Here is an 11,564-nt window from a genome sequence, read left to right as displayed (position 1 = left end):
CTTTTTGCAGTTGCAGCACAAAGCATGTTAATCCCGTTTGTAAACCCATGATGAATGCATCTTAAACTAAGTTGATTATTAATCACACCACAAACTTATTAATAATATTACATTTCTTAGGAGAGGTTAATTTTGCAAGTCAGAACAAAATTTTGTTCTTCATCTTGCTCCATCAGTGTCAATATCATATTGTTTTGAAAGGAGACAGTTGTTAGGTAGTTCTATACCAAGAAGCAATGGGGAGGCTTAAGATATGCTCCATTAATGTAGGAGGTCTGAATGATTGGTCCAAGAGGCAAAGATTGGGGTATTTTGCAAGAGAAAATCAGTTAGATATAATTTGCCTACAGGAGACCCACCTACTGTGGGCAAAAAAACTTCTATTAAATATCAAAGGGTTTGATCTGTAGGCATGTTCCTCCCAGACATCTACTATAAGAGGGGTGGCAATCCTGGGGAAACCACGTTTGGGAGGCATTGGCCGCTCCCTAGTAGATCCATGAGGGCGATGGGCAATCGTTGAACTTATGATGGGGCTTACGTTGAGTGTAATTTATGGATCCAACCAGGATGACCCGGAGCTGATCGACAAGCTAGAAATAGAATTAGCGAATTGGACATCTCCCTTTATCTGCTGCGGGGACTTTAACATCGCTTCAGATTTAAGTGATAGGGATGGGACCAGTATCTATAAGGGAAGTAAGCCCAGGGTCTATAAAGCTGTGTGCTCTTTGATTGGGTCGCATAGTTTAATCGATGTTTGGGGGCATAAAGAGCAACATGACCCAGGGTTTACATATATCTCATACCCGCACAAGAAATGCACTAAATTATATTTTTTCTTATCTCATTTTCAGAATTGTCTAGAGTGGGGATTAAAAAACTTCCGAAACTTATCTCGGACCACAATCCTTTCTTCTTATTTTGCGAAGCAGAAAAGCCCCGAAGGTTAGTTCCAGATGGACATTTGAGAGGAGACTTCTGGCTAATCCTAAATTTAGAGTCCACTTAAAAATATGGGTTGGAGAGTTTTTCGATGCAAATAGGTTTAGTGCCTCCCGCAATTGCGTCTGGGACACTTTTAAAGCAGGTTTAAGGGGCGAGACGTATAGCTTCTCTGCTATGCAGAGGAAAGCAGACCAGAAAGAACATGAGGATCTGGTTGGGCAGTTCATGAAGGCCGAGGAGTTACATATAAGTGATAATATAGTGGGAAATGATTCAGATCAAAGCCTTCTAAAAATTGTGTCCATTAAGGCTGACCTTAACAAATGGATAGTACAAAAAAATGCAGATGAATATCAGGTGCACAGGAGTGAAATGTACGAAACGGGTGAGCAGGCCGGGAAGCTTCTGGCATTGAAAATTAAGCAGCAAAGCAGTAGGAATGTTATTTTAAAAATCCGTGAAGGAGATCAGGAGTTTGTACAGCCAGCAGGTATCCATAGGGTGATTAAAAACTTCTATCGACATCTGTATAGCGAGGAGGATAGGGCAACATCGGTAGGACGGGCAGGTCTGGAGCAGGGTAATTTTGGTCATAAGATATCAGATCAGGACAAATTAACGCTCGAGGCCGACATGACAATAAGTGAAGTGGAAGACGCTCTGCAAGATCTGGCGGCTGGGAAGGCTACAGGGCCTTATAATATCCCTATTGAGGTATACAAGTGCCTGCAGGATGTGCTGGCCCCATTTATGCTGGATCTATTTAATGGTGTAATGTGCTCGGGAGCTGTTCCTGTCTCTTGGAAAAGCACCAATATTGTTGTCTTTCATAAGAAGGGTAAGGACAAGGAAGAACTAGGCGCCTATCGCCCAATATCCCTCATAAATGCTGACACCAAAAGTTATGCAAAGGTCTTGGCCAAGAGGCTGGGAGGCATGACTGGCGGTCTAGTCTCACCATGGCAGCAAGGGTTTGTACCGGGTCGTGACACCACGGATCACATCAGGCGGGCGATTACGTTATTCAATGCCCAGGCTGCGGTGGGGTGTCGGATCACCATGATCCTCCTGGATGCTGAAAAGGCCTTCGACCCAGTCACCTGGAGCTATTTGTGGGGGATATTGGAGCAAAGGGGCTTTGGCCCTAAAGTCTTGAGGGATATTAAAGCCATTTATGTCGAGCCAGTAGCAAAAGTCAACCTAATGGGTGATAGCTCTGAGGAAATCAACATATCGTGAGGGACCAGACAGGGGTGCCCCTGCTCGCCAATTCTATTTGCTCTATATATCGATCCTCTGGTCAGAAAGATCTTAGACTGTGTGAATATCAATCTGTTGGTGTGCAATGGGTATGAAACCAAATTATTGGCATATGCAGACGACCTGGCTATAACCACGCCAGACCCAGAGCAGGCTATGGCGGCCCTTATAGGGATCACTTCGGAATTTGGACATTATTCAGGATACCTTCTTAATGAATCAAAAACCCAGATAATTTGTTTAAATAATATTCCAAAGAGGGATGATAGATATCTGGAATCAGCAGTATATTTGAGGGTTAGGCTCAACTCCAAGGTACACTCAATTGTTGAGGAAAGGTTTGCACCAGTACTTAAGACAATTACAGCAGAGCTAAAAAGAATTGATTGTTTACATCTATCTACAATAGGCAGAGTGAATGTTATTAAAATGTCCATGTTTCCCAAAATACTGTACTTTTTTTGTACTATCCCACTGGTGGTCGGGGAGGAAGTGCTAAAATCTATAGAGGCAGCCTTTGCAAATTTTATCTGGCAATATGGGAAAATTAGACGGTCTATGAAATATCTCTCCCTCCCATTGGACAAGGGGGGTTAGTGGGTCCTAATATAAGATTTTATATGTTGAGCTGTCTTTTTAGTCAGATGGTAATCTTATTGGATGGCATATCAAATAGGTCTGACTCTTCTCTAGGGTTAAAATACCCCCCATCCATTTTTGAGCTCCTGCTAGGTAAAGAAACCACTGGTGTCTTGCTGCGTAAAACAGACAAATGTTATTATAATACAAAACAATACAAGATTTTGGAAAGTGTTTGGAAGGTCTGGAAATCCATCCAGAAGCATCTGGGAATCCTGAAAATTAATTATTATACCTTACTTTGGAAGTCTAGCTTGCTTCCTTATCTTAGTATGGATAGACTTTGGAGATTGTGGGAGGGTCAAGAAATAAGAAGATTGGGAGATTTGTTTAGTGGAAACACAATGATGAGTTTTAATGAGATTCAGAGAAAATATTGAATTCCTGATTCGCAAGGTTTTAAATTCCTGCAGATACATCAAACGCTATTAAGGATTAGACTACCCAGCACTCCAGGGGGTAAAAACAAGGTGGTGGATTATGTGTTGTGTGGGGGTGTCAAAATCAACCCAATCTACAAAATTCTAATTTCAACTCTCCAAGATGATGTGAATAAAATGGTAACATCCTGGATGGGGAAATTAGGGGATCCAGATGTTGATCTAGATAAGGCCCTCGAATTAGCTGGGAAATGGTTTCTCTCTACGAATTTGAGAGCCCAGCATTATAAGACAGTTATAATCTTTATTTTACCCCGGCTAAGCTATTTGGGTTGGGTAAGAGGGAAGACGAAAAGTGCCCTAGATGCTCTGAGGGGCCAGCTGATCTTGCCCATATATTCTACTACTGTAACAAACTATCAGAGATTTTTATTAATATCCATAAATTCTGGGTGGGGCTGCTAGGCATTAAGATCATCCTATCCCTTACCCTTATGATCCTAGGGCATGACAGTAAACTAAGTCTGAATAAGGAGGAAGAAGCGTTTGTGTTTGTCTGTGGCTATCCTCCGGATTATGTTGGCAGCAGGCTGGAAGGATATATCAGCTCCCTCCTTTCAGATGTGGCTCTCTCGCCTGCTAGGGGTCCATAATATTGAGCCCGCCCTATATAGGGGAAGGGGTAGGAGAATGAGAGAACTAGGGAAAAACCTATGGGCCCCGTTAAAAATCTGGAGAGAATCTTGCTTATAATATGAATTGGAATTCTAGGATGTCTTACCCGATCTTATGGTTGTTATATTTATTTCAGACTAAGATAAACTGTTGGATTGAGTATGTATATGTATACCGTGGTTTAGGAACTTATTTATATTTATATCTGTCTTGTTTTTAACTATGTGATACGTGTATAGTGGTCTTATTGTAATCGTATGTTTTTCCTAATGGTTTTTACCAGGAAATCAATAAAAATAAAATAATAAAAAAAAGAGAATATTGACAATGGAAGATTCTTGTTTTATAACAGTGTGATATTATATTGTGACATAAAGGGTTGATGAATTAATTACGGGTGAGCCTTCCTGACCGCTTGAAGTAACTTTTCTTGAAATTGGTGAGTGACTGTGTGGATGCCTCCAAACAGATTCTTGAATGTAGCTTGGGTTCTGCTGATGCTATGGCCTGATCTAGGGATACAGTCATCACTTTCCACAGGCACCCCTGGATGTGTTGCACAGGTTTTCAGGTGATGTCCGGCTGCCTTAAAGGACATGCCTTTTTATGGCAAGAATTATCCCGTTCGGTGACCCTGCTATCACAATACATTTTTTTAAATGAGTTCCTAAATGTAATTTCTCTGTACATTACAAGAGAAAAGAGACCATTCGAATGCGTGAAAAGGTGCAATAGGTGACCGCGCCGTGGGAGTGAAAATAAGTGAAGAATGAGCAAATAAAAAACAAACCTTTGTTGCGCATAATCAAGAAGTGTCTTAGCCATCAGGACATCAATTACAGAATGGAATCTCACAGAAAAACAAATTGGGAATCAATGCAAATATGGTTGAGATTGAAAAGTTGACTTTTCGATCCCTATCATCACTTAACGGGGTCTTCCTCAGGGCAAAGTTGTAGCATCCTAGAAAGAGATCTAGGAATCGTCAGAATATTAAAGAAAAAGGAAAGGACTTCAGGTGAATAACATCCTACTGCTTCTCACCTGACCCTAAAAGGAACATGCGCCAATGCAATGTTTAGATAACAAAACCCAATATTTCCCAATTTGGACATAAATGACCTATGAAAGGAAAAGCTGTTATTACCAAAGCAAGAACCTTGGAGGAAAAAAGTAATGGGCCACCAGAAGAATAACCTAGAAAATTAAAACCGCCTGGGCATTGTAAGTAAGTAATGTTTATTTTGTACATGATTAATTGTGTTATGAGCATTGTATTATGAGCAAAAACCATGGTGGAACAGCATAAAAGCTAAATAGAGGGACCGGAAACACCTGTGAAGTGACATTCACAGACATGCGGCGAATTAGTAATCCATAAACCTCAAGAAAACAAGACACAGCTGCATAGAGGGTCTGGAAACACCTAGGAAGTGACAGTCACTGTGCAAACGAAGGTAATGTGCTCCTTGAAAAAAGAAAGCACTGCGGGGAATGAATCATCCATAAACCCACGTGCCAGAAAAGTCAGCAGTGTGTGTTGAGGGCCATCAAAAGGTGTAGCACAGCACATAACCGTAGTGGGCATCAACCTGTAGTAACAAGACGCATGCATCCAGTTTCAAATGTGTTTGGTGATCAGAGAGAGCGGGTGTTCGCATGCCCGGACATCCTGTTGGCACAACCTGCTTTTAGAAATATGACGGTTGTTGGAAGTTGAGGCTGGATGGCAGAGTTGCTAATGGCACTGAATCCCTGAACGTGTTTTGTAAGTGCAGGGACAATAAATCTTTGAACTTTTTATACTATTCAAGAGGAAATTATCTGGGTCTGGTGTCTGATTTTACTGCAATGGCCTCACGTCCTCCTCTGTGATATTTAGGTCTCGCTCCTGGCGACGTAGTGCGAAGTGCTGTTGCCAGGGAGATCTATTGTTATCGACTTGCCTGCCAAGTGGTACAGACTGGGGCACGCGCCGATTGTGGTCTGTGAACGCGCTTGTTACAAAATGTGTACAGCTGGTGCGTGTTAATTAGGGTTGAGTCAGTTTGAACGCGCTCCGGAAGACGCAGTAGCATTCAGCAGCATGTGAGGCGCCTGGAGGCATGCTGAGATAATTACTTTCTGTTTGGTGAGCAGATGTGTCACTGGCGCCATGTGGTAGAAGCTCCATTTGACATTCATTTTTGGGTGATATAACAAATCGTGCTTACTCTGCTTCGCTGCCTGATAGCGCCACTGCCCATCTCTGCACTCACCACTTCCCTCGCTGTCCTATACCACCACGTCCCAGGTCCCCATGCCCCTTCTCTTCATCACCTTTGTGCTGAGGACGAGCCCCCCACTGCCCATCTCCGCATCCCAACAGCAGTGAACTGCTGCTTGCGCAACCACCGGCACAGCAGCGGGCAGAGGGACTGAGAGGTTGCAGGACACCGTACAGACCCTAGATGCTCGGAGCCCTCGCTGCCCCCCACTATGGTGGTCAACGCGGTGCATTGGTTCCGCAAGGGGCTGCGACTGCACGACAACCCGGTGCTGCCGGACAGCATCAAGAGAGATGACACCGTGCACTGACACCCCCCTCCCCCGCACCCCAGGTAGGTTCCATGGAGACAGCTTTTCAAATTGGTCTCTATGATATGGTAGCCTCCCGTTGCCGGCCTATCAACGCGTACCGAAGTGCTCCTCTCCAGCAATCACAGCACACCGTGGCATCTTTCACAAGTCCCCACAACACCCCTGATCACAGTAGCAGCACCTCTGAGGTTCTTACCTCCGAGTCCTCTCCAAACCGCTGCATGCCATGTGTTTTTGCTGTGGCGGCCCCCTCCCTGGCCTGCACGAGCTGCGCAGCACCCATTGGAGTACGGCGAAGTCTGCAGGCGCCGCCACTGGGCACGAGCCGCAGACCACGCCAATGTGCACGCTCACGGCTCACCTACAACGCGTGCTTGTCTCTCTTTCACTTTCCCTTATTCAGGCAGCAAGCTGATCATGTTAATTACATTTATACGGAGAAGTCTTGTTTTTTTTGTGCTTATGGTTTCAGTGAACGGACAATGAAAATGTCCAGGCTGCGGCTGCCGCATTCTTGGCGCGACGACTAAGGACATGGGGCTGCCATTTGTGAAACAATACTCTATGGATTTAGAGGTGCGCAGGGGTGGCCACTTTACCAGGTCTGACTTGCAGGATTTGCATGTCTAATCATCCCACAACCCTCCTCCTGGGCAGGGTTTTGCTGTAAAATCTCTTCTACAAGTGAGCATTCTACAGGTTGAATTATCTGTCCGAAGAAAAAGTTACTTAAATACTGTAATGTTCTTTCCGGGGGATACTCTGGTATCAACCTGATGATTCCTCATTGACTGGCCTGCCTCCCCGTTTAATGGATATGTTATTGTGAAAGTTAAGAAGATCCCATATTGTATTTTTCTAGTACTGTAAATACTTCATCAATGTCTATCTGCCTTCTTACCTTGAAGGATTAAAAAAAAATGGAGGGCAGCTGATATAAGCGCTTTGTGGCGGGCACTTTATGGCCTCCGTGATGTCGCTCAATGTCACTTCGGCGTCGGCTTGTCACAGTGCCCTCTACGGGCAACATCATTGCTGGGTTTGACGTGATTCATCACGCAAGTGTAAGTATCAATACTGTTTTGCTCAAATTACACTCACAACCGAGCATGAATGACTGCCAATGTCTTTCTGTAAACTTCGCATGCTTGTATGAATACTTTCTAAACGGCCTCTCCAGCATTTATAATCAAATCTAAACTTAATGCCATTGTTACAAACTGCATACGTTTCATTTTTACCTCTGTGCATAGATTTGTAACCAAAATGTATAATTATCCATAGAGACTTTGGGGCATATTACCAACAGTTAGCGATATCTATCGCTAACTGAGCTTAGAGTTAGTTTTTTTAATGCCGCGCTTCGCCCAATATTATCACTGAGATAACGTCCTCTTACCAACGTTTATCTCAAAAGCAATAATATTGCCGGCGTTAGCGTGAATATCGCTGGAAAACCCGCGGTGTTCACGCATTAGCGTGCAAATGCAGTTAGCCATGTTATCCACCTCCCGTTGGATAACATGGCTAAGAACTGGTATTTGCAGGCGTTAGCGTTTGGTGATATTCGCCCTCACCGCAAATATTTCCATCGCTTCGCCTTTCTTGGAAATAGGCGATAGCGATGTTAGCGACTGCTGTCAGTCGCTAACGGGTTGGGTACGCCCACTTTGCATGTCATCAGCGATAAATATCGCTGACATGCAAAGCGGGCCCCAAACCGCTCGCTATCGCCTACAAGCTGTCACTAACTGGTGTTAGCGACAGCTTGGTAATAGGGCAATGGAATTATCGTCGCTTAGCGGCCAAAAAAAGCAGCGAAAATTCAATATCGCCACCCTTGGTAATATGCCCCTTTGTGTTTTGATTGTTCTGACACCATACTCTCTTGCTAGAGTGGTACGTGTCTGTATTTTCAAATAATTCTATTTACAGCTGTTCACACTCTGGGAATTGTATTTGCCCAAATTTCAGCACTGTTAGGCTTTCGATTCTTTCCTCTCATCTGTATTTTCAAGATCCATGGGCCCCGCATAGTCTCTCTTCCTTCAGTGCGATGACTTGCCAATTTGACAAGCATCGAGCGTCTGCGCTTAACACGTCATGCCGTGCTCGAGGTTACCGAGCCCCTGTGCTTAACTGACAGGTGGATCCTCAATCCGGTTTCCTTTGCATCAGAGATGACGTTCTTCGGAATAGCGATGAGTTCCGGCAGAACTTTTGTTCAGCTCTCTCTTTTTGAATAACTCGTGAATGTTTCCGAGTTACATTATGAGTTTATCCTAAGCCGCCCGTTTCCTTTATTTGGGCTCGCCTGGAGTTGCAGCGCGAAGCGCTGCCGCTTGCGACCCTTATTGTTGTCGTGTTGCCTCCCCAAGTGATGCAGACCGGTGCACGAGCAGACACCGGTCTGTGATCGTGCGAGAAGCAGGGCACGACAACGTGCACGCTCACGACGTCACGCTCCTGCCTTACCGCGTCTCTTCCAAGGAGCGTTCCAAGCCGACTTGTTATAGTGTGGAGGTTACTGCGCCGCTGCAAAAATTGCTGTGGTAGGTCGATCAAACATGCTCTTTTATTTTTAGATGCACAGAGTAAAAGGTGAGTTTTTCACATGTCCTTGACAGGCCTTTAAATGAAGCTTAAAACGTGAAACACAGTGTTCATGGACAATGCAGCATTAGTACGTTGTTTTGATAACCGTCGAAGAAACTGGTTCTGTGCTTTGCATTGTTAACGCGGTGTCTCTTCCTGTACTGTAAATATATCAATAGTTGCCAAGTAGGAGGGCTAAACCGAGCCTTCCTGAATCGAGGTAAGCTGCTTACCACAATTGTATTTTAAAACTTCAGAGGTGTTTGTGTAACTTTCTTTTTTTAAAGTTCTATAGCCTATTTATTTTGTCTTTTGGTCAATATCAAGTAATTGGTAACTATATTGACACACAGGAACTAATCCGTTCTGCCACCTTCAAAAGGACATTGAGACGTGAGAAGCCCTTGAACTCTTCCCCTGGGGTCTGACACCCACACTCAATACTTGCGATCAAAGTGCTTCTGTTACTGCGGGGCTGGTGCCACGGGTTCAATTCTCATTTTCTTGCTGCAGTCCCAGAATCTGCAGGTCGAATGAAGGATGGCCAACTACTGTGAGATGCAGCCCGCGAGCTGTTTCCCTCCTTTTTTTGAGATACTAAAGTGTGAGCAAATTGAAAACCTTCGTTTGCATATCTGCTGTGTCATTCACCACAGAATACCCACACTTTTTGAGAAAGTGTGCTCTGTTGGATGGCGGGTTTTCTGGATAATTATGTATTTAGTGCTTTTGCCGCATAATCCATCATCTATTTGTATAATTTGCAGATTTTACCTAAAAAATGGATACAGTTAAAACGGATCAAAAGTTTCTAAAAATGGTGCAACACGTGCTGCCCTGCCGTGATAAGCCTTTGACAGAAGTCAGCTTGTTAACTTTTAATTGCTTCTTACTATTTTTGAGTGTGAAACTGTTACTAATGATGTGGAATATTTTCTAGACAGTGTTATCGAGTGTGAACAAGGCAAAATATTGCAGTGATACTGTGACTAGATGTGTCACTTTAAAACATATAATTTGCCTTTCCATGCCACGTTATTGAGTCAACCCTGCCCAATAATTTGGCCCTCTTTGTCACATAATTCTAGTGGCCCTGATTATAATCCCTTCTACTCAATTGTAAAATACTCGGGAAACCCACGCTTTGTTGCGCTGCGTTCCCCTTTCTGCTTGCATTGAAACTGCTTAGAAATGAGCAGTCAGCAGAACTGATATTATCTCCTAGTGAAAATGGCCTTTCTTCAATCATTTAATGGAGAGATGGGAACATTAATCTGGTAGTTCAGTGGAATGCTGAAATCGTGAAGGGAAATCTGCTCTGTTGTTCCTTAAGTCTTAGCACCACGAGATTTCAAGACCTCCATTATCACGGTTGCTGCTTCGAGTGTCCAGTGTTGTCTGATTTCGGAGATTAAGGACCGGTCGTTTGTGGCTTCCGTCTAAACTGAGCATTTTTCGTTGTAAAACCGGTTTACTTATAACCTTAGAATAAACTTGTTTTAGTTTTCGAAATTCATGAGTGAAAGCCACTTAAGCCCGGAGCAACCTATTCCTAGAAAACCTTTTTTAGGTCTGTCACTTCTGAGACATTCTCTATACATACAGGGGGCTTAGATCCCACCCTTTGCCTACCATTGGCTGGCTTCATTATCACTCTCATTTGCTTGCTTCTTATTGGTCATGGGCTATCTACTTCAGTTCCTCTGCCTGTGTTTCTCCCTTTGATGGAGCATGGACCAATTACTGATTTATTCCTTTATTACTGTCGTTCCCTGACTGTCGCATGTACTTCTTTTCAAATTTATTTTAGTTAATTTCATTGCAGCGCTCCATAAGAGTGCATGTGTTATCAAGCCATCTCTCCCCTACTTCCTGTCTTGTGTTGTTGCTTACAGCCTCCTGCATCCATTGTTGTTCCTTGCCACTGTACCATCCACTTTCTCCTGTATTGCGTTGGTGTTGCTTGCCTCCATCCCTTCCAACCCCCTATGGCATGTCATTTATGTTGCTTGCCACCACTTTGCAAGTGCTTCTTTTTTTTGGGTCAGAAGCCCTCTCCGTCACATAATTCTAGTGGCCCTGATTATAATCCCTTCTACTCCATTGTAAAATACTTGGGAAACCCACGCTTTGTTGCGCTGCGTTCCCCTTTCTGCTTGCATTGAAACTGCTTAGAAATGAGCAGTCAGCAGAACTGATATTATCTCCTAGTGAAAATGGCCTTTCTTCAATCATTCAATGGAGAGATGGGAACATTAATCTGGTAGTTCAGTGGAATGCTGAAACCGTGGAGGGAAATCTGCTCTGTTGCTCCTTAAGTCTTAGCACCACGAGATTTCAAGACCTCCATTATCACGGTTGCCGCTTCGAGTGTCCAGTGTTTTCTGATTTCCGAGATTAAGGACCGGTCGTTTGTGGCTTCCGTCTAAACTGAGCATTTTTCGTTGAAAGACCGGTTTACTCATAACCTTAGAATAAACTTGTTTT

Source organism: Lissotriton vulgaris, chromosome 4_1, assembly GCF_964263255.1.
Source record: "Lissotriton vulgaris chromosome 4_1, aLisVul1.2, whole genome shotgun sequence".
In the NCBI taxonomy this organism is placed as follows: Eukaryota; Metazoa; Chordata; class Amphibia; order Caudata; family Salamandridae; genus Lissotriton; species Lissotriton vulgaris.
Note: the sequence above shows the minus strand (reverse complement) of the source record.